This window comes from Balaenoptera borealis (assembly GCF_965194805.1).
Source record: "Balaenoptera borealis genome assembly, chromosome: 12".
Taxonomy (NCBI): Eukaryota; Metazoa; Chordata; class Mammalia; order Artiodactyla; family Balaenopteridae; genus Balaenoptera; species Balaenoptera borealis.
In genome coordinates, this window is record NC_138869.1 from 96,957,174 (window position 1) to 96,981,259 (window position 24,086).

At 39.3% G+C, this 24,086-nt stretch overlaps 1 protein-coding gene across 6 annotated transcripts in view; it reads right to left on the reverse strand.

Moving 5' to 3' along the window:
* Positions 1–238: 238 nt before the first annotated feature.
* The window catches only part of MYLIP (myosin regulatory light chain interacting protein), a 100,533-nt gene continuing 76,685 nt past the window's right edge, over positions 239–24,086 (reverse strand). For all 6 annotated transcript variants that reach the window (XM_082345431.1, XM_082345427.1, XM_082345430.1 and 3 more), the window contains 3 exons: positions 16,384–18,280; positions 6,920–7,046; positions 239–940 (listed from right to left, as the gene is read on the reverse strand). The gene's annotated coding sequence lies outside the window, so the exon portion shown is untranslated. The remainder of the gene's footprint in view (positions 941–6,919; positions 7,047–16,383; positions 18,281–24,086) is intronic.

Below are 24,086 nucleotides of genomic sequence, written 5' to 3' on the forward strand. Positions count from 1 at the left end.
CTTAAACTAATACAACATTGTAAATCAACTATATTTCAATAAAAAAATTTTTTTAATTAAAATTAAAATTAAAAAAAAAGACTAAACATAGACTTTCACATACATTTCACTCTTCCCCAACCTCAGGCTCCTGCCACCCCGGCTCCTGAGGAGAAGTGTTTGCCCCCCTTGGAGAAAGTCTAGCATGAGATGTTAGGTGAGCCAACGCAGAGTGTGAAAGAATTCACAGAAACATTCGCAAGAGGAGAAAAAGAGTTTTTATTCACTTTCCAAGAGAGGAAAGGGGCCAGACACATGGAGTGGCTTTGGCACTGAAGGGTGGGCCTTTGAATCTTTTATTGGGCTTCAAAGGGCAAGCTGCAGGAAAGAGGGGGTGGGTTCATATCTGTTTTGGTCCACAGCTGTATCCAAGCTGGCTGTGCTTCTATAGGATGTGGTTTTTCTGAGAATCTTAACTTTCTGTCTTCAGTAACTTTCCAGTCCTTGGATGTCTGAAACGGACTTACTAGGGGCCCTGGACAGGCCGTTACTCGATTTTGAATCATGTTAGGTGGGTTTACACGAGATGTTACCTCATGTTGAAATTCCACAGCCTCCGCGAGAAGTCAAGAGTTTCAGTGTGTCTCTGGTTTTCTGAAATTTCTCCGGAGGGAGAAAAGACATGGAAGCCTGGCGGGCCTCCGAGCTGGGAGGGGGGTTGGGCGCTGCGGGCTGCTGGAGGGCAGTTTGGAGCTTTAAATAGAGAAGCTTCAGACTTGAGTCACGTGTTGCTTATTCTCAATTTAGCCAAGGATCCTCTCTTGTTTCCTCTCACCTCGTTCTTTGCATTAGTCAAATGCTGTCTCCTTCAAAGCCATCACTTTTCATCCTCCCTTGCTGTCTTGGAAACAGTTCCTCTTTTCCAGCTCCTCTTTTTGATCTCTCTGCCTTCTTTCAACCTCTTTTTAAAAATAAAAACAACATCAAATGAAAATCCTGAGTCCTAAGAAGTCTTCCTTGAAAAATGCAAAGATTTACAAATATGCATATTTACTAACTTTCTCTTCAGGAGTGAAACAAACTCCCCCTTTTTAACTTTTTTTGTCGGTGCATTGTTTTCTCTGTTTCCGATCAAATGCAAGACCACCTCTATTTTCTTTTGTGGCACCTAGTATGTTTGATTGACTGTATTATTTTAGTACATTTATATTAATGTTGAAATTAATTGGGGGCATCTGCCCCATCTCTGACTGACAGCTTCATGTAGAAGCTGAATAGATACACCTCAACCACACACCACTCTGCCATATGATAGAAAGAATTCCACGTTTCAGGTGGTGAGCTACCCATCTTAAGTAATATCTCATATAGTAAAATTCTGGTACAATTAAGCCTAATTTAAGGCCTAACATATAATAAGCTGAGCTTTGAGAAGACTTAGGATAATTTATTTCACATCTGAAAGCATTCTCAGAGATCACCAAAGCCTTAGATTCTTGGGGGATAATTCATTTAATTAAGAGAGGAAATTAACTCGATAGCCAAAGCAACTTCCCATTTTACAAAGGATATAGAAAATTCCTCTAAAACATGACAGATTGATAAAAATTGATGTGCACACATCTCCATGTCCATTACTGGTGTAGCTAAGGACACCTGCACACAAAGCCTCTGGGCTCTGTGGCAGATCAGTGGCAGCGGATTGGGGTCCCTCTCCTGGAGATGTGCCCAACTTGTTCTCTTGTCATCAAACTGAAGACGTGGCCTAGTGGAGACGCTCCCTCTAGGTCAACGTGTAATAAATCAATAAATCATTAGCCAATCAAATAGTGTCACTCCTGGCTGAAAAACTGCTAAGCAGAACTCAATTTTTCCGAGCAGACTGGTAAGAAAGCCCGAGGACGCTTATCCTTAGCATACAATGTAGTGTTTTCTACAGCCTCTCCATATTCATTATATCTTCCTGGTCTTGGATGCCGGAAGCCTCTTTTTAATAACTTAAAGCTTCATGTGTCACATCCTGTCTGAATCTCAGGGTTTCTGGAAGAAACTGAAAATAGTATTCAAAAAGCCAGGTTTCCAGTAGTCCTGTATCTTTGCAACCTGTGTTCCCTTTGCTCTGGAGAAAGGACACTGACAGTCAGTGTGCTGTATGCACCACTAGAGGGCACTTTGACACTTGCTTTCGAATCTACAGTTTTTCAGATGCCCCAGATTGCAAACATCTGTATCTGCTGTTGTGTCTACACATTAGTAACGTTTCATAGTTGCTCTAATGAAATGCTCTCCCTGTCCAACAATGACACTCTGCGATTCTTAACAAATATTGGTTGATGATGGGGATAGTTGCAAGAGAGTCTAGTTAATTAAGAGGAAATTGATAAAGGTGTTACACTCCAGTGGTGGGCAGAATTTTAAAGGCAGGGATTAGAAAAAAACTCAGAAGAGATGCTGCCTATGCTTTGATTGTCTGCCTTAGTAGGAAAACACCCGGAATAATACTGTGATTTACCAGACAAATAGGGCAGACTAAAGGGTAAGCCCCATCTGACACAGACGTATGGCTGGCAGTCATCAGATAAATTCAGATCCTGCTGAGGAGGAAGGGCAGACAAACACTGGGATTATATATATATCCCAAAGAACTTGGGTTAAATAGGTCTATTGAATACTACAGGGAAGAAAAGAAGGGCAGTAAATTTAAAAGGGTTTAAGGTCAGCAGTGTTCTCCTACCCCCTCCCCCAATAGTCTAGAGATCATCTGAGGCTGGGGCTAACTAAGCAAGCATCAGAAGTAGAGGTGGGTTATGATTCCTTCTTTTAGACAGAAATGACTAATATTTGAAAGGACAGTGAGTGGAGAGTTGTCACCATACACATACTTACTGAGAAACTTGAACAAACACTCAACACAACAAAAACAAAGAACTGGGAGTTGGAAATTTTGGAGAATGACCACAGAGCACTGCATAAAAGAGATACACCTCCTTATGGTGGTGCGTGATCTTGAACAATCCAGCCTCACCACTCTGACCGCCTGTCTCAATACATTGTCTCCATCCCTTCCCGTTTCCAGAACACAGACCTCATCCCTGACCTCCTTGACTCCAGGAACAATCTATTCACTTAGAGTCTCAACTTACATTCCCCTTGACAAAAATTCCATGTATCATCTGTGACCTTGGGCATTATGGCTAATTTTCAGGTTACCTCCTCTCAATGCACCTGATCTGTATCCCCATTCCCATAGACTGCTTCAGTTGCAGTGGTCTCCCTATCTCCAACCCTGTCTGTACTGGCCTTACAGGTGAGAGTTTTGGAAGTCAGGGACACCTGTTTTTTGTATTCTCTCATAAACCTAGCAGAGGGTTTTTGCATAAAATCAACATTTCAGATTTGAAGTAGAACTTAATGGTCATCTGGTCTACCCTTCTATTAGACAGTTAATGTTGAATGCTCAATGACTATTAGGATCCTATCAACCTTTAAAATTTCTTTTATGAGATGTTTAAATAAAACTACTAAAAACATTTATGTATAGGTTTTTGCATAAATACACATTTTCCTTTCTCTGGATAAATATCCAGGAGTGCAGTTGCTGGGTCATATGGTAGACCTGTGTTTAGTTTTTTTAGAGGCTGCCCAACTGTTTTCCCGAGTACCATTTTACATTCCCACCAGCAATCGATGAGTGATCTAGTTTCTCTGCATCCTCGGCAGCATTTCCTGGAGTCACTGTCTTTTACTTTATTCTGTTGGGTGTGTAGTGATCTCCCTGTGGTTTTAGTTTGCGTTTCCCTAATGATGTCGAACATATATTCATGTGCTTATTTGCCATCTGTATGTCTTCTTCAGTGAAATGTCTGTCTATGAATTTTGGATTAGTCTTCTAATTGGGTTGATTCCTTTTTTTAAAGGGCCATTTATTTATTTATTTTTGGCTGCGTTGGGTCTTTGCTACTGCGAGCGGGCTTTGTCTAGTTGCGGCGAGTGGGGGCTACTCTTCATTGCGGTGGGCGGGCTTCTCATTGCCGTGGCTTCTGTTGTCACGGAGCACGGGCTCTAGACGCGCGGGCTTCAGTAGTTGTGGTTCGTGGGCTCTAGAGTGCAGCCTCAGTAGCTGTGGTGCACGGCCTTAGTTGCTCCGCCGCGTGTGGGATCTTCCCGGACCAGGGCTCGAACCCATGTTCCCTGCATTGGCAGGCAGATTCTAAACCACTTCGCCACCAGCGGGAAGCCCTGATTTTTTTTAACCATTGAAACTGTAGAGTTCTTTATATCGTTTAGATATAACTCCTTGTCAAAGATGTGCTTTGCAAATATTTTCTCCCAGTCTCTAGCTTGCCTTTTCATCCCCTTAACAGGGTCTTTCACTGACAGAAGTTTTTAATTTTGATGAAGTTCAATTTATTAATTTCTTTCTTTTATGAATCATGCTTTTGGTGTCAAGTCTAACACACTGCCTAGCCCTAGATCCTGAAGACTTTCTCTGATGCTGTTTATCTAAAAGTTTTATAGTTTGATGTTTTACATTTAAGTCCACGATCCATTTTGAGTTAATTTTTGTATAAGGTGTGAGACTTAGGTCAAGGTTCAATTTGTCCATGGATGTCCAATTGCTCCAGCACCATTTGTTGAAAAGGTATTTCCATTTTTTGACTGATTATAGACAGTACTGTATTTTTAATTTTGTATTTTTAACTCAGTGCTATGTTGAATATAAGTAATAAAATCAGAGATCCTTCTCTTGTTGCCAGTCTTAGTGAGAAATCAGTCTTTCAACATTAGGTATAATGTTAGCCGTAGCTTTTTGTAGCTTTTGGTACTGTCTTTGCTTTTGTTATCAGGGTAAGACTTCTTTCATAACCATGAATTGGGAAATGATCTTTCCTCTTCTCTTTTCTGGAAGAGATTGTGTAGAATTGGTCCTTTGGTCCTGAGATTCCCTTGCTAGTCTGCCTTCTTTACTCCACCTTTCAGAGTTTTCTTACCTTTATCTTATATATAACATCCAGAGGTTTCAGTCGCGTTAGCAGAAGGGATAGTGAAAAGTACTTCTCCATCTTCCCAGAAGAGGAGTTCAGTTTTCCCATATTTTAAATGAGAACGTTGGTCTATAATGTTCTCTCAAGATCTTTTAAGCTCAGTAAATTATGTTATTCATGATATATTAAATCCTCATTTGCTTTTTTTTCGTGTTTACTGGGGGGCCCTGTAATCATTATGCCATAAACATGTTTTCTAGTTCCAACTTTATATTGTACCTACTCACCGCCACATGCTTTCTGCTTGGATGGGGAGAAACAAAGCAAAGTTCTTGAGATGGTATCGCTGTTTCCTTCAATAAAAAGCCCAGCCCATTGTACATTTTATGAGATGGTGATTGCTTTGGGAGGAACCCCGCTTTAGAATGTGGAAGGTCCAGGAACTCCCAAATGAGGTGGAGAGTCAAAGAGCTGAGAACCCCTGGTAGAGGGTAAAATATCCTTCACCCAGAAGCACAGGCTTTATTCACTAAAGACATTTCTCATAACATTAAAATGCAAATTCAAACACTGCCTGTAAAAACTGACACCAGCATATGTTTTCAGAATGCTTCATCTTTCCATTTGCAAGCTCACGTCCCATACAAGATGGTTTAGTCTGAAACCGGCTCCATTGGCATGTACAGCAGTGTTAAAACTTGTTCAAATGTTAATGCAAGTGATTGCTGTTAATTTCCTGTTTACCTTAATACAAAAAATGTGAAACTCTATTCATTCAGCCAGCATTTATTCTCATCCCAGATAGATCTCCCACCAGTCTCTCATTGCCTCCCTCCTTCTTCTCTTCACCCAGACTCATTCCTACAGAAATGCCCTTCACTCTATTCATTTCTCCCATGCTTCCACTATCTTTGTTCAATTATTTACCGATGGGTTTAAAAAAAATTAGAACAAATATCATAAAATTTTATACTGATTATCGAACACCAACATTTAATCTTAGCAGAACAATAATTATTCTGTACTTCAATCTGTTTCTTAGTTGTATTTTTATAGGGATGATTTTTTTCAATATAGTAGTCTAACTTTAAAAATTGAGATATAATTCATATACCATAAAAATCACCATTTTAAAGTGTACAATTCAATGGTTTTTAGGATATTCACAGGTTGTATGAGGTCCATGAAGGTACTGAGGGAGTTGATGAATGAAGAGTGTGCAGGGTGGAGTTTGAGGGAGCGGGCAGCCATGTGATGTCCTGAAGGATACAGAAATAAAGGAGAGTGTGTAGAGGTGATAATGGAAGTCCTGGGAGGGTCTGATCCCTCCATACCAAGATGGAAATGCAGAAGAGCAGAAGGTCCCAGCAGGTGGAAGAAGTCAGTCAAGGAGTCCTTAGCCTAATAGAGTTTAAATCAAACTGGGGAGCAAAGTGCGTTCATGCACAAAGCAACTGGGGACCCCTTCCATGTAACTGTGCTGGTGAATCTCAGGGTAGGGACAGAGCCCATCACTCCTCTGTGGGTAAAGTTTGCCTCAGGTCTACTCACAGTTGGCACAGTCATGGCCTCTTCTCCTCGGAGCCATTGGTTATACTATCTTTCCATCCTAAATGCCACCCCTAGAACCTCCCATTTTTCATTGCCCACCTCATGTCCTCTATGAAATATTCCCCAGTGATCCTGCCCGCAGTAAGTCTTCTCTTACTGCATTATTAAGGAAATTTCACCATACGGAAGTCATCATATATTTGCCAGTAGCCTGATCACCAGCTGCCAGATAACCTTGGTCTTGCAGCCTAATTCATAACCCTGCCTCAGCTGTAACTGACAGCAGCTTTCATTATCAATATTTCTTTCCAAGTGATCATTTAAAGGATCATCACCAGGTGTAACAGTCTGCTAGGGCTGCTAAAACCAAACACTATAAACTGAGTGGCTTAAACAACAGATACCTATTTTCTCACAATTCTGGAGGCTGAATGTCCCAGATCAAGGGGCTGTCAGGGTTGGTTTTTCGTGAGGTCTCTTTCTGTCTTGCAGATGGCCACCTTCTTGCCATGTCCTCACATGGCCTTTCTTCTGTGAGTGTGCAGGGAGAGGGGGAGAGAGAGAGAGAGAGAGAGAGAGAGAGAGAGAGAGAGAGAGAGAGAGAGGAGAGAGATCTTTGGTATCTCTTCCTCTTCTTATAAGACATCAGTCCAATCAGGTTAGGATCTCATCTTTATGACCTCATTTAAACTTAACTGCCTCCTTAAAAGCCCTATCTCCAAATACTATCACATTGGGGCTTAGGGTTTCAACATATGCATTTGAGGGGGGACACAATTCAGTCCATAACACCAGGAAAAGACTGGGGATCCCTGCCATAGAAAAAAAAAGATCTAGAACATATACTTGACTCTATATTTCCATGGACTTAAGGAAGGTAAAAAGTTGTCTCAAGGGAATAATTACATGTACACACACACATAGAATAGGTCATCTTCAAACATTTTTCACATATACCATAGTAATTTTGATAGTAATAGTAATGCTATACAATAGCAATGCTATACAATAGTAATAGTAATGCTATCCAATTCCTTGCATTTTTTAAATATTTATTTAATTAATTCATTTGTTTATTTGGTTGTGCCAGGTCTTAGTTGTGGCCGGCAGGCTCGTTAGTTGCAGCTCGCTGGCTCCTTAGTTGTGGCATGCATGTGGGATCTAGTTCCCTGACCAGGGATCGAACCCAGGCCCCCTGCATTGGGAGTGTGGAGTCTTAACCACTGTGCCACCAGGGAAGTCCCCAATTCCTTGTATTTTTAAGACTGTCACCTAAAAGGTTTTATCATAAGTTTTAAGTTATTGCAAAAGATTAAATGTCTGGTTTGAGGTATGGCAAATATTGAAATTTTAAAATAAAACTGTGAACATTACTCATTTAATCATCACCGTTTAAAAAATACAAGTTCTTTTTTTAATGAACATAAATTTTAAATTTCTCCTTTTTCTCCTTGAACTTGTATCTCAATTCCACTTCCCCACAGAATTATATCCTGTTGTAATAATACATTTTATACTTCAGAGTCATTTACTGATCACCCTATCATATTTTTCTTCAACAAAAAGAATAAAATTAGTTTTTAAAAAATTCCTGTGACTAAAGGTTAAAGTGTTAAACATTAATCTGGATTGAGTTATTATTAATTTATTATTCCTACACAATTGATCAAAACAACCTATATATTTCGTATACTTTGAAAAGGATAACTACATGTAAAAAGTAAACTTTTATTGGAAATTCATCTATTAATGAGATGTGTGTTTCCTCCATTGAGTTCATATATCTATGAATGAATATTACTTCTAGAGCTCTCAGACACAATTAAACATTAATTCGATTCCTATTCTTGCTTTTATAACTAAGTGTAAACACTGAACAACTAGCTCATATAAATCGTTGGATGAGAATTGGTATACTTTTGTTCTTGCAAATCACGCAGTTCTTTGAACTCAGAATTGCATGCTAAGAATCACATGATGATCCCTGGCCCTGCCCCGCCTCCCCTCCTCCTTTCTCTCTCCCTCCACCACCCCCTCTCTCTTTCTCATATGCCGGGTTCTCTCCAAAGCATGTTACATGAATTATTTTATGTAGTCTCCTAGCAACTCTATAAAGTATGGCCTTTTATTATTCCCATTTTACAAATGAGGAAATTGAGGAGGAGATTGACTCTCCAAGTCACAAGTTTAATAGACGGTAGAGCGTGAATTCAAAGCCAGGCAGAGCCTGCACCCAGAGCCTGCACCCCTAGCCACGACTCTTCACAGTAGGTGGTGCAAGAAAGTCCAATTCTGTCCCAGTACTTGGAGCACATATTTATCGGCCAGTTCTCTAATGAGAGCGAAAACCCCAGAAATAGGAACGTTCCATAAACATTGTTTAAAAGTTCATTCAATGCATCTTCAGTCTCCTGGAGATCTGCTACCCAGCAGCTCCTGAACAAAAGACCCAGCTGCCTGGTTGGTGATCTTTAGAAAGCTAGCTGGAGGAATTGCCACGATGTAAGGTCCTTTCACAGTATTTTCAGGGATTGTCAGGCAGTGTTTTTCACCCTTTCCATCCCAGCAAAGTACATACTGGCTCTGACTCTCCGTCCTGGACAGCCTCGTATGTCCTATATCCAGGGTTTCAAATGCCCAAAGAGTTGGTCTAACTCAGCCTCATCGCCCCCTGCTGAGGTCTGGTCTATAGGCTTCAATTTCTATGCCAGGCACCACTGAAATGCTGTGTGGTTAAGTCAACCCTGTGTTAGGATCTCAAGGTACTGGATGGGGGTCAGCAGCATATTTCTCTGTTTATTTTCTTCGGATTCTAGCAGTTATATCACGGGCAGTGTTGATGTGCTGGGGCTGCCGTTGCCTACTATTCAAGAAAATGAGGATTGGAGCTGTTGGCAGAGGTCCTGTGGGCATTAGGGAGGGAGGGGGGTGAAGGGTGTGGTTGGAGTCATGTTTGGAAGTAAGAGGAGCCAATGGAAAAGCTTGGGTCTTGACTGTGCCCGACTGGCCAATGAAATGGTCCCGTTTGGGTAACTGGCTGTGCAGGCCTGGAGCCTGGTTAGCAACAGCCCTGTACATCTGGCCACACTTTGGTCTGTCTGTGGCAGCTGATTTCGGGCTTCACGGCTATTAATCAGAGTCAGGAGTAATGTCTTTCATTCTGAGACGTCTAAACCCCCAACCACAGGCCTGTGTTCCTCCAGGGCAGAGGGCAAATGCAATTACATCTGTGACCAATTTACACAGCTGGGAGCTCAGCCTCCTGACAGAAACATTTATTTGAGATTCAAGTCTCCAGGGAGATGGGGAGCCAGACAGGAAGTGAGGTCCCTCAAGCCTTTGTTGCTTGCTAGTCTGAGCCTTGAAAACAAAACACAACAACAGAAAATGTCAACTTTGGCTTTTATAAGCTAAAAATGAGACCACTCTCTCTACAAACCAGGAGGATTTTCGAGGCATCGAGGAGAATAAGAATATTCAAATATGACCTGGCTGCCACTGAGTAAAGAAGACTCATCCACACCAGTGTGGGCAGGTCTCATCGAATCCATTGAAGGGCCAAATAGAACAAAAAGGCAAAGGAAGGACACATTTTATGTCTCTCTCTTCTTGAACTAAGATATACATCCTCTCCTGCCCTTGGACATCAGAGCTCCTGGTTCTCAAGCCTTCAGACTCTGGGACTTATGCCAGTGGCCCCCTTGTTCTCAGGCCTTTGGCCCCAGGCTGAATTAACTATCAGCTTTCCTCGTTCTCCAGTCTGCAGATGGCAGACTGTAGGACTTTTTGGCCTCCATAACCATGTGAACAAATTCCTATAATAAATTTCATCATATATATATATTTATATATGTGTGTGTGTATGTGTGTATATATATATATATATATATATCCAGAACAATATATATATATCCCATTGGTTCTGTTCTCTTTAGAACATTTACTAATACATCTACCAATGGGCATTTGGGTTGTTTTCACTTTTAACTATTATGAACAATGTTGCTTTGAATATTAGTGTATAAATGTTTATGTGGACATACATTTTCGTTTTCATTTCTCTTGGGGGTATATGTGGGAGTGGAGCTGCTGGGTCATATGATAACTCTGTTTAACCATTTGAGGAACTAACAGTTTCTCAAAGCAGTCGTACTATTTTATGTTCCAACCAGTAATATATGAGGTTCCAATTTTCTCTACATTCTTGCCAACACTTGTTATTTTCTGTTTTTTTTTTAATTACAGCCATCTTAGTGGGTGTTAATTGGTATCTAACTATAGTTTTGATTTGCATTTCCTGATTGCAAATTATGTAGAGCATCATCTGCTTGTTGGCCATTTACATATCTTCTTTGAAGAAATGTCTATTCAGATATTTTGTCCATTTTTTAAATGGGTTGTCTTTTTGTTGTTGAGTTGCAATAGTTCTTTATATATTATAGATATGAGTCCCTTATCATATATACGATTTATAAAAAATTTTCTCTCATTCTGTGGGTTTGTTTTCACTTTCTTGATGATATCCTCTGGAACACAAAAGTTTCAAAATTTAATTATGCCCAGTTTATCTCTTCTTTATTTGCTTATGCTTTTAGTATCATATCCAAGAAACCACTGCCTACCCCAAGGTCACAAAAATTTACACCTCTGTTTTCCTCTAAGAGTTTTAGTTTTAGCTATTGCATAGGTTTTGATCCATTCTGATTTGTATATGGTGTTTGATAGGGTCCAAATTCTTGTTTTAAATTTATTTTTGCATGTCTATCCATTGTCCCAGCACCATATGTTGAAAGACTATTCTTTCCCCATTGAAAGGTCTTGGCATCTTGGTTGAAAGGCAATTGACTCTAAATGTGAGAGTTTATTTCTGGACTCTCAAATCTATTTTATTGATCTATATGTCTGTCCTTATGCCAGTACCACACTGTTTTGATTACTGTAGCTTTGTAATAAGTGTTGAAGTTGGGAAGTATGACTCCTCCAACTTTGTTCTTTTTTTCAAGATTATTTTGGTTGTTCTGGATCCCTTCAAATTCAATTTCAATATGAATTTGGGGTTAGCTTGTGAATTTCTGAAAAGAAGTCAGCTGGGATTTTGATAGAGATTGCACTGAATCTATAGATCAATTTGGGTAGTATGGTCATCTTAATAATACTAAAGCTTTTGATCCCTGAACCTGCGGTATCTTTCCACATTTTTAGGTCTTATTTAATTTGTTTCAACAATGTGTGTAGTTTTCAGAGTGTAGTGGCTCTAACGTTTTTGGGGGGTTAAATTTATTCCTAAGTATTTTATTACTTTAATGCTATTATAAGTGAAATTTGTTCTTAATTTCATTTTTGTTTTGCTCATTGCTCCTGCATAGAAATACAATTGATTTTTGCATAACCTTGATGAACTCATTTATTAATCCTAACAGTTCTTTAGTGGATTCCTCAGGATTTTCTATAACCAAGATTAAGTCATCTGAAAATATAGTTTAACTTCTTCCTCTCTAACCTGGATTCCTTTATTTCATTCTTGCCTAATTGCCCTGGCTAAGGCCTTTTGTATCTCAGCTGTCTAAGGAGCTGAATTTCTGTTATCAGTCATCACAGAAGGACGACATCACAGAGGTGCTCCAGCTCCTTCAGCCAGGCAGCTAATGCTTAATATTCAACCTACCCCCAAATTGAGAGATACATGCTCCCCAGGGTATATTTCAATAGCGCAAAACAAGTCTCTGGCACTAATCAGGCATGTGCTTGCTCAGTTTACTACAGTGTTCCCAGGTAGGGAGTTGGGACAACAGGAAAGAAAGAGAAGAGGAACAGCTTTGGATGTAGAACCCTTTCTGTGAGGGCTAACACCCTTAGGGCTGCAGCCAGAGAGGGAAATGGAGGAGCTCACAGAGGAAGAGATTGGGGCTCACGCAGACAGAACTGCAGCCATGACCTGGACAAACCTCCCGGCTCCTGCCCGCCATCCGCACTGCCCACTGCAGGTCGAAACAGAAAAGGAAATCACTGCTTTTTCAGGCTACTAACCAAGTAAGCTCTTTTCTTCTCAGACTTGGAGTCAACAAATTCTGTAGGCCATCCTAATTAATGAGGAAAGCTCCAAGTCAGGCATGTTTTTCTAATGTTTTCAAGCATTCTGTGCTTCTAGCACTTCCCTGATTGGCTGGGCTCTGGAAGGTATCCAAAGAGACTTCTGAGATTGTACATACTTGGGGCGGCTGTTTGCTGTGAGGTGGAAACAGACACTTCTCCCTCACTGGAGGTAACATCACGGCCCCCGTGACTTCAGCAACAAGATGAAATAAACATCTTGGTTTGCGGGCAAACTGTGCAGAGCAGGCTTTGTGGGGCAGCCCTGCAAAGGTGGAAGAGCTATTCAAAGGTTGCCAGAGCCCGAGAATAAACTGGCTTTGATGAGGCTTATGGACACAATCCAGTTTTTAGCAAAATCCATGCCCAACCTCCTTGAAGTGCCCCATTGAGAAAACGGCTTGAAAATAGGTTGAATGACATGGGGAGCAACATCGGTAGAATAGATTTAATGAGCCAAAAAATGTGGTTTCAAATGCCCCTCTGAGTGCCACTGCCTGGCTTTGCCAGCAGATGTAAAAATCTGTGTACTGGGGAAAACTCAGAGAGACACAAAGCAGTGCTTATGCAAACTCTAAGCCAGTCAGCTGCATTCATGTTCAAGTCCAGAAAATTTACTCATGTGTAGAAAGATATGTCTGAGTTGAAGGGGAATTGTTTATGGTCCTGACTGCACGGTAGGGTTGGGGGCAGGGTGTGTGCAGAAGGAAATCTCTCGGATCTCCTCCAGAGAGTTTTTGGCTGTGCTTTGCCTTTGGCTCCCAGAAAGCGGGGAGGAGGTTGTTTACTGTACAGTCAGATCCTGATTATTCAGGGGCTGATTATCCATTTCATGGACTCACTGGCCTTGGGCCTCTCCTCCTTTTTAAGGGTTTCCTGACTTTTGGGGATGCTGTTACTCAGCTGATGCCAAATAGTAGAAAGAATGAAAAGAGACTAAAAATATTTTTACCGTATATGAGCAATTCCTATAAAGGATTTGATCATGAAAAGGGAGCAAACTGTGTCATTAAAACAGAATCTGGGGCTTCCCTGGTGGTGCAGTGGTTGAGAATCTGCCTGCTAATGCAGGGGACACAGGTTCGAGCTCTGGTCTGGGAAGATCCCACATGCTGCAGAGCAACTAGGCCCGTGAGCCACAACTACTGAGCCTGCGCGTCTGGAGTTTGTGCTCTGCAACAAGAGAGGCCCGCGCACCGCGATGAAGAGTGGCCCCCGCTCACTGCAACTAGAGAAAGCCCTCGCACAGAAACGAAGACCCAACACAGTCAAAAATAAATATAAATTAAAAAAAAAAAAAGAATCTGGGGCTTGTTGGGGGGATTTCTTTCTCTGCTCTCTGTATGTGGTGTCTTGAGCCCCTACTGCTGTTGGGACTCCGTAGCAGATTTGCTGGGGAAAGCTCTGGAAGGCAATGCTCATGAAGTGAAGATGAGGAGAGAGAGCAGCCAGCTGGACTCACAGTAAGGAATGTTGACTGCAGAGAGTCAAGCAAGGCAATGGACCCTGAAGAAACATTTGGGCTCTGACTACACTTGGTCTACAGCTGCTTATGTGTCATCAGAAGGATTCAAGCTCCATCAAGCTCCTAGACACCAAATGATCAGACACTTGGTAACGATGACTTGAGGGGGGTCAGTAGCAAATGCCCAGAGGCCAGAAGCAAAAGTACAGATCTGTGAGGACATCTGGTGAAGACAAACCCCAAGAAAGTCATGGAAATGGATAATGAAGATATTCATTTCCACAGGAGAAGTTGCATTAACCATTGGGAAGGAAAGTGGGATGACCTTTCATAAAATTAATGGCAGAAGAATCATATGACTTAAAAAATATCTTCCTTTAATAAAGATTTCTTAGAAGGAACTAACTCTTTTATGTTAATATACTGAAGGCTAAGAACTGATTAATGTCATTACTTTGAATTGTAATCTCTTCATTAACCTCTCTCACTTTCCTTTATTAGTGACCATTTATATTTTTTAATTTATATGATACATTTAATAAAATGATTGCAATTATACTTTAAATTTGTAATTAGGATTTTTAAATAATTCACATAGAGCTTTTCAAAGAGTTCTTCCCTGCTCCGTCACTCTTGTCCTTTCCTCTAATCTCACCACTTAATTCAAAATGAAAGTTTTTATTGCAATTGAAACAGAACAGGAATTATATTTCAGTCTTAAGTCTTTAACCTTGCTCTTGATTTTTTTCCTGTTGTTATCAAGTTTAAGAACATTCAGGGCTTTGGGTTCAAATATCTATTATTTTTACTGGTGAGGTTGACAGAAGCTCCCACCAAAGACAAGGTGTGTTATAAACTAGAAAAACCGATCCTAAAAGCTTTCTCCACCCCTCACTGCTAGGATGTTGCAGGAAAAAACTAGTTTGACAAGAATAATAGTCCTTAAACTTCTTTAGTCCCAGTTGACTTTGAGATTCTAACAAAATTTATGGATTTTCTTCCCAGAAAAGTCCACATGAACACAAAAACACGGATTCCTTAAAGCTATTCTACTCTGGTTAGAGTCTCCTGAAGCAAAACTGCGGTTCTACAGCTGCATCCATGGGAGATGAGCTTTAAGGAGGATTTAGAAACTTTTTCTTTATAATCAACATAAAGAAATGAAGGATTGCCAAAAAATTAGGAAAGGAATGCAGTGGGGGAACGCAAAGGAAACAGTGTAAAAAATGAAAATAAGTAAACTCATACAAAAAATGCAAAGAGAAGATTATGGGAAACCTCTTGTGGTAACACTACATGGGAGTTTATTCTGTCTTAATCTCAGCGGCACCCAGGGAAGGGAGGACCCCAGAGTAAAATGATCTGCAAAATTGCTTTTCGGAAGCAATGCAACGATGCTGACAACAACTTGAAACAAGCATGTGAGAGGACGGCTGGGAGGAGAAAGTCTGAATTCAAAAGACCCCAGCAGGAGATGCCCTGTGACAGAATCCGACTTGACAGGCGGAGGCATGTACTTCTGCTGTCATCTCAAAACAGAAATCTCAGGCGACATATTTAGTATGCTCTTGAGAATCCACCGTGTGTCAAAGGAAGAGCAGGCATATGGTCAAGCCACAAGGGAAAACCTGCCCTGAGTGGTGGAGATGACTCAGACCTTCGTTCCTATTCCTAATAAAAGAAGGCAGCTCTCTCCTGCTATGGGATGGCTTGGTTAACTACAAGTTGATTGAAGATGCATCAGGAGTGCCGACTGTCTTTAGGCAAACTGTACCGCAGAGCTAGCCACTGGTCTAGTATTAACCTATAGTTAAGGGGTTTGGCAAAAACATGTCTAACCAAGCAGTTTGAAACTGATGGGTTTGTGTTGAGGAGTCTGTTACTGGATGCTTCCTCAAATAGCAACAAATAAATCAAGAGCTCCTAAGAGTTATGCTTTGCTCTAAGTACAGTGTGTTGCTGTAGTGGTAGAGATAAAATTCACAGAAACATTGTTATGAGTTTTCAATGACAGCATTATTTCACATTTCTATGCAACTGATATTGTCTTGATCAGGAATAGAAAATGCTATGTGGAGATTATTCAGAACGTCTGGTCAGAAATCTGGCCAAAATAGCCTTATAGATTTATTCCCTGAGACCTCCCTTCGCCCCCAAACACATAGCAATAATATATAAAATAGGCAAACAGTAAAGGATATGTAAATATAAAAACAAAATTAGAAAGACATTGTGCGTCATTACTGTTAGCTACTGTTAACAATCTCTGAAATCTCAGGGGTAAAATACAAGAAGAGTTTATTTCTCACTCACGTAAAGTTCAATCAGATGTCCAGGGGCTGCCTTCCATGCAGTGACTCAGGGACCCATGCTCCTTCAATTCTGTAATTCTTCCATCTCTGAAGAGTACCTCACTTCCAGCCAATGACTAAGAGAAACAGAGAGCATGGGACATGATGTGGCAGAGGTTTTTTTTTGAGACAGGTCTAGAAATGTCATCTATCACTTCTGCCCACATTCCTTAGCCATAACTTAGTCATATGGCCATACCAAATTGCAAAGGAGGTTATAAATGTAGGCTAGTTTTGTGCTGTGAAAATAGAAGAAACAGATTTTATTAAACACAAAAATGTCTGCCTACAGAGTAAGACATCCTTGTGGTCCAAACATCTCCATGGGGTACATGTCTCCATAGAACAATGGCAGAACAAAAACACAAAACAATAAGCAGGAAGTAAAGTAATTGGCCACTACACTGCAGCAATGCAAGCATAAAGAGTAGCAAAAAGATTCAGCTCCCGGAAAATGAATAGTGCTAACAGTGATTCCCATAAATTGAGAGGCTGGGATAGGTTCACTGCTGGAGTCTCTGACTCAAGAAAAAAATATATTGAAAAATGCTGCTTGATGGAACCATGTATAAAATACTGCATATCTGGGGAGGTAGATGGGCATAGACACAGCCTCTTAATCAGAAACTGAGGCAAGCTTCCATTATATCTGTGATTTCACTGTTATCATCAAAGGGCCAGAGAGGTCCATTCAGACTTTGTAATGAATAGAGGCAACTGTAATGACAGAGGCAATTGCAAACCCTGTAGACAGGGAGGGGTCAGAATAGAAAGAATGATTTGGGAAAAAAGTCAAAGACAATATTATCCTACAGATCCCAATTCCAAAACATATCAAGGAATATAACACTAAGCAAACAAACAAAAAACAGAATGATGACAAAAACAGCTTCCAAAATTAACAATCAGGAAATAAATTGATTCTGGATAAACTTGTAAAGGACATTCTGAAAAAGACCTAAAAATAGTTATGCCTGGAATACTCAGCGAGATAAGGAAATTATATCCATGAAGTAGAACAGGAGATTATATTTCTAAAAATCAGCCAAGCATAAATAAGACAGGAAGATATAAAAAAGAATCAAGGGGGCTTCCCTGGTGGCACAGTGGTTGAGAATCTGCCTGCTAATGCAGGTGACACAGGTTCGAGCCCTGGTCTGGGAAGATCCCACATGCCGCGGAGCAACTAGGCCCGTGAGCCACAACTACTAAGCCTGCGCGTCTGGAGCCTGTGCTCCGCAACGAGAGAGGCCGCGATAGTGAGAGGCCCGCGCATCGCGATGAAGAGGGGACCCCGCTTGCCGCAACTAGAGAAAGCCCTCGCACAGAAACGAAGACCCAACACAGCCAAAAATAAATAATAAATAAATTTAAAAAAAAGAATCAATTAAAATTTTAGAAATAAAAAATATTAATTTAAACAAAAATTATCATTGAAAATTTTAAAATATTGGAAGTTTACAAAAAGTGAAATTACTGCATACTAAGGACTGAGGATGCAATTTAAGTGGTAGACACAAATATACTAATTAAAAACCAAGGAAGACTGAAAAGAAATAAGATTTAACTCTAGAGGCTAGGAACACAATAACAGAGTAAACCTGAAGTTAGTAGAAGAAAGGAAATAAGGAGAGGATGTGAGGGGAAATGATGTTTTTTTTTACCAGCATGTGATACCATTTAAACAAAAGGAGTGTATTTCATTCTTCATTTTGCTGGCTGGAATGTGGAAGTGATGATGAGACCTGGATACACCATCTGAGAGTGTGGGATGGAAGCCATGAATTGAGGATGGTAGGATGAGATGGACTCTGGTTCCCGACACCATGAAGCCTCTGGATCCACCTGGAATGCTTAAACTGTTAGGAGAGAGAAAATACATTCCTATCATGGTTAAGCCACTGTTCTTTTGGCCTTTGTACATTTCACACATATAACGATACATCCAAAGTAATAAAATTATGAAGATTCAATTCAGCAATATATAAATCTGAGGGAGGATGGGTGCACTGTTGTTTATCTTATTGTTATTCTTTAAACTGTACCATTGATGTGAATTTTTAGTGTCCTCACGGATGGCTTTTGTATGCAGAAATAATGATTTATGTTTATTTGTTCCTTAAGAATTAATATTCAATTATTAACATGATTTTTAAATTCTAGTGTACTTTAGAAATGCTATCATTTTATTTGTATGTCTAACTGATTTTTCTAATAACTTTTTAGAGAACTTTGTAATACTTGTTTTCTTCTACAAACTTAAAACACCTTTCCTATAGAGTATACCACTCCAATAGTCCAACATTTATAAGTATATTGTGATTTCTTTCCAAGTACATTGTTAGAATTAACAAACAAAACTGCCTCAAGTACTTAAATAACTCTTCAGAAATATATTAAATTAAAAGTACTGAAAAACTTGTTTTAAAAAATGTCTTCAATACATAAAATGTCAAATTTATACAAATAATTTATCTTCTCCTTCCTCCTCCTATCTTTTTTAGGAGAAATTTTCAATCATATACAAGAAAGAATAGAATATCCATCACTCAGATTCAACAATAAAAATTAAAATTTTTTGTCCTTTTGTTTATCTGTTTCTTTCCTCCCTTTCTTTATTTACTAAAATATTTTCAAAACAAATCCCAGAGAGCTTAACACCCTGTACACTTCAATATAGCTCTCTAAAAATATAGATATTTCCTTAAAGACCTCAATGTCATTATCAATCACAACAAAATTTACAATAACTTTTTTTGTATCACCCAATTCCATGTCCATAACCACAGTTGCCCAATAATCTCAAAAAATTCTTTTTACACTTGCTTTGGCCTAATCAGGATTCAAGCAAGGTCACACAACACATTTGATTGTTTTGTCTCCTGAGTCTCCTACAAACCAGAGTACTCTACCCTCCCTTTTCCTTTCCTGAAGAAACTGGGTCAGTTGTCTTGTAGAATATTTTCTATTCTGGATTTACATGTTTACTTCCTGGTATCATTTAATATGTTCCTTTATCCCCTCATACTTCTTGTAAATGGAAGTTATCTCTAGACTCTTCAGGTTAAACTTAAAAAAAAAAAAAAAGCACTTTATACAACCCTCAGAATGGGAGAAAATATTTGCAAACAAAGCAACAAACAAGGGATTAATCTCCAAAATATACAAACAGCTCGTGCAGCTCAATATCAAAAACACAAATAACCCAATCGAAAAATGGGGGGAAGATCTAAATAGACATTTCTCCAAAGAAGGCATACAGATGGCCAACAAACACATGAAAAGATGCTCAACATCACTAATTAATAGAGAAATGCAAATCAAAACTACAATGAGGTATCACCTCACAACTATCAGAATGGCCATCATCAGAAAGTCTACAAACAATAAATGCTGGAGAGGGTGTGGAGAAAAGGGAACCTTCCTACACAGTTGGTGGGAATGTAAATTGGTACAGCCACTATGGAGAACAGTATGGAGGTTCCTTAAAAAACTAAAATTAGAACTACCGTATGACCCAGCAATCCCACTACTGGGCATATACACTGAGAAAACCATAATTCAAAAAGAGTCATGTACCACAATGTTCATTGCAGCTCTATTTACAAAGCCAGTACATGGAAGCAACGTAAGTGTCCATCAACAGATGAATGGATAAAGAAGATGTGGCACATATGTACAATGGAATATTACTCAGCCATAAAAAGGAACAAAATAGTGCCATTTGCATAGATATGGATAGACCTAGAGACTGTCATACAGAGTGAAATAAGTCAGAAAGAGAAAAACAAATATCATATAATATTGCTTACATGTGGAATCTAGAAAAATGGTACAGATGAACTTATTTGCAAAGAGAAATAGAGACACAAATGTAGAGAACAAACTTATGGATACCAAGGGGGGAAGGGGGGATAGGATGAATTGGGAGATTGAGATAGACATATATACACTACTACGTATAAAATAGATAACTAATGAGAAACTATTGTATAGCACAGGGAACTCTACTCAGTGCTCTGTGGTGACCTAAATGGGAAGGAAGTCTAAAAAAGAGGGGATAGGGCTTCCCTGGTGGCGCAGTGGTTGAGAATCTGCCTGCCAATGCAGGGGACACGGGTTTGAGCCCTGGTCTGGGAAGATCCCACATGCCCCGGAGCAACTAGGCCCGTGAGCCACAACTGCTGAGCCTGCGTGTCTGGAGCTTGTGCTCCGCAACAAGAGAGGCCGTGACAGTGAGAAGCCCACGCACCGCGATGAAGAGTGGCCCCCACTTGCCACAACTAGAGAAAGCCCTTGCACAGAAACGAAGACGCAACACAGCCAAAAATAAATAAATAAATAAATAATTTTTTTTTTAAAAAAAGAGGGTATATATGTATACATATAGCTGATTCACTTTGCTGTACATCAGAAACTAACACAACATTGTAAAGCAACTATACTCCAATAAAAATTAATTTAAAAATTGCATAAAAAAGCTTTGAGATATTCACACACCATACAATTCACCCACTGAAATGTACAATTCAATTATATTTAGTATATTCACAGGGTTGTACATCCATCACAACAATCAGTGTAAAATATTTCATCACTCCCAAAAGAAATCCCATACCCAATAGCAGTCATTCCCCATTCCTGCCTCTCACCCCCAGCCCATTCTGTTTCTATGGATTTGCCTATTCTGGACATCTCATATAAATGGAAACATATAATATGTCATTGTTTGTGAATGGCTTCTTTCACTTAGCATAGTGTTTTCAAGGTTGAAACATATTGTGTCCTGTATCAGTACTTCATTCCTTTTCTTTGCTGAATAATATTCCATCATATGGATATACCACATTTTTATCCATTCATTAGTTGAGGAACATTTGGGCTGTTTCTACTTTTCTGGGTACTTTTAATAATATCGCTATGGACATTCTCATACTAGGTCTTGTGTGCACATTTGTTTTCATTTTTCCTGACTATATACCTAGGAGTGGACTTACTGGGTCATATGGTAACTCTGTGTTTAATACTGAGGAACTGCCAGACTATTGGCCAAAGCGTCTATACCACTTTACATTCCCACCAGCAATGTTGGCATGTTCAACTTTTTTTTCAAGAAAACTGTGTGTATATATCTACAATTTTAATATAAAATTATCATACAAATTGAATGTTACTATTACTCCAGCAATATCTAACTTAAAAATATAATAGAAAATAGGAAATCTTCCATATCAGCAACAGAAACCAAGGAACAAACTCAATAAAAGATGAGAAATTCTGTTTTGGAGAAAATTTAGAAAACATCATTGAAGGAACTATGGAGAAAAACATCCCATGAATTCAAAATTTTAAATATAGGTTTGTCTTTTACCAGAGATCTGCATCCAGGAAGAAATGAGGCCAGAGCCAGGGACTAACATACCTCAGATCTTACAGCTACTACATTTGAAAAGAGATTTTTAAAAAATACATTGTAAAAAGAGAGTGAGAGTATTTGTTCAACATAATGAAGGAGACTTTGATATTGATGATCTCTTCAAGGGAGTAAAAAATTAAGCGTATTTTTGTTACTTGATTGTTTTATCTTTTAGAATATGTGATAAAGTGTTATAGATTATTGAAGGGTTTTATCTCCTCACCAAAGTATGTAAAACTTTAATAATGGAGAAATAATTATACCATGTCATGGATGATAAGGCTAAATGTCTTAAAGTTATTCTCTTAAAATTAGTCTCTATATCAACCAAAATCCCAACAGGATGGTTTTGACAAACTGATACTGAAATGTGTATAGAAAAGTAAGGGACCAAGATACAGATGTTTAGTATATGGCTATTTAATGATGACTGTGTAATACAGGTATAGGTATATACAAATAGTCCAATTAAACAGACTAGAGACCTAGAAACAAAGGTGATCCTATGTGGAAAATGGTATTTGCCAGGGTTAACATTACATATCAGTGAGGAAAAAGATTGCCTATTAAATAAATGGTTCTGGAAAAATGGGCAATCCATACAGAAAAAACACTTGGGGCCCCATCCAACGTTAAATATAAAATAGATCCCTGGTGCAGTAAATATCTAATGGTAAATAAGGAAAATTTTATTTTTATTAAAAAAATAAGAGAACATCTTTATGTTCTATAAGTATGAAATAATTTTTAAGCAATGTATCAGAAAAGCACAAACAATAGAGAAAAAATAAGTTCAAGTATATTAAAATTAAAATTTCTACACAGTAAAAGACCAAGAGCAAAGATCAAAACAAAGTTAGAATGGGAGAAGGTATTTCCAGTGAATACAAGTGAATAACAAGAATTATATAAATAATGTATTTATAACTTTAAAAAACTCAATATGAAAAAGATAAACTATCCAGTTGAAAAATAGGCAAAGGATATAATTAAGCAGTTCACTGAAGGGGACATCCAATTGGCTAATACACATACAGAAAGGAATTTAAGTCTCCCTGATAATCAGGGAAATGTAAATTAGAATAGATGGACAAAAATTAAAAATTCTTATAATTCTATGTGATGGCACATAGAATGGTTATGGATATGGTTCCTTCACCTAATTATCAAGAGTATTTCATAGGAAGAGTAATTTACCAAAAAACTCCACTCTAGCTTTTGCTACTTTTAACTGTGAGGATGCCTTTGGCACCATCTGACAAATAACGATGTTTCCAGTAGTTTCAACAACAAGGAAATCTCTTACCTTACTTAATAGGAAGTTCAGAGGTGCTTGTGGGGGCTTAGTTATTGGTGACTTCAGCGGTTCAAAAATGTAAACAAGGACCTTGTTACTCCCCTTGTCCTTAATGCTGTTCCAGCATTAGCTTTGCCCTCTAGCTGGGCCCCTTTTGTGGGAGGAGGGCTGTCAGCAGTATTTGGGGCTCAACCTTCATAATTCATATCCACTGGGGGAAAAGGAGGCTCTTTGTCATCATGGAGTAAAGGGCCTTCCCTGTGGTCTGATAAAGCCAAATTGGATCACTTGCCAACTCTGGACCCTGTACCCATCCCAGACTTGAATATAAGAAATGGGTTTGCTGGAATTAACTTAGATGTCTGGAGTTGGGTCAATTTCTAAGCATGTTGCTGTGGATGAGGATTGGATTGGGTGCTGTGGAAGTCCATTGCACCTCCTGTGGGCATATGACTCCCAAACACCCCAGATATAGACCTACAAAACCCCAGAAATAGGAACGAAAGGCAATATCAATTTTAAATACAATTACATGACACTTTACATAAGGCTTCATTAAACTGTTTTAGTCATTCCCGAAGGCAGGACAGTGAGGAATCTCCGAGGAGAGTGAGAAATTGAGCTTTGCATGCATCTCGGCTTGAGAGGCAAACCTTGGAGCGGTCGACTCTCACAGCCCCAAACAGCACTCAGGGGCACCATTTTTCCTTTCAAAGGTGATATTGATAGGAGAAACATGCCGTTGTACTGCAAGCTTTTTTCGCTTGCCTGGAGTGGGACCACAGGCACAATTGCCAGCACAAGTATTGTCATGGCAACCAGAAGCTGTATTCCTATTCTGATGCTAAAATTGACCCATGTCTTGAGTGTTCGTTCCAGAACTTCAGTGCTCAGTCCATTTCTAACAGCTCATTTCCAGAGTCCTACTCGCACCAAGAGGAGCATCTTGACT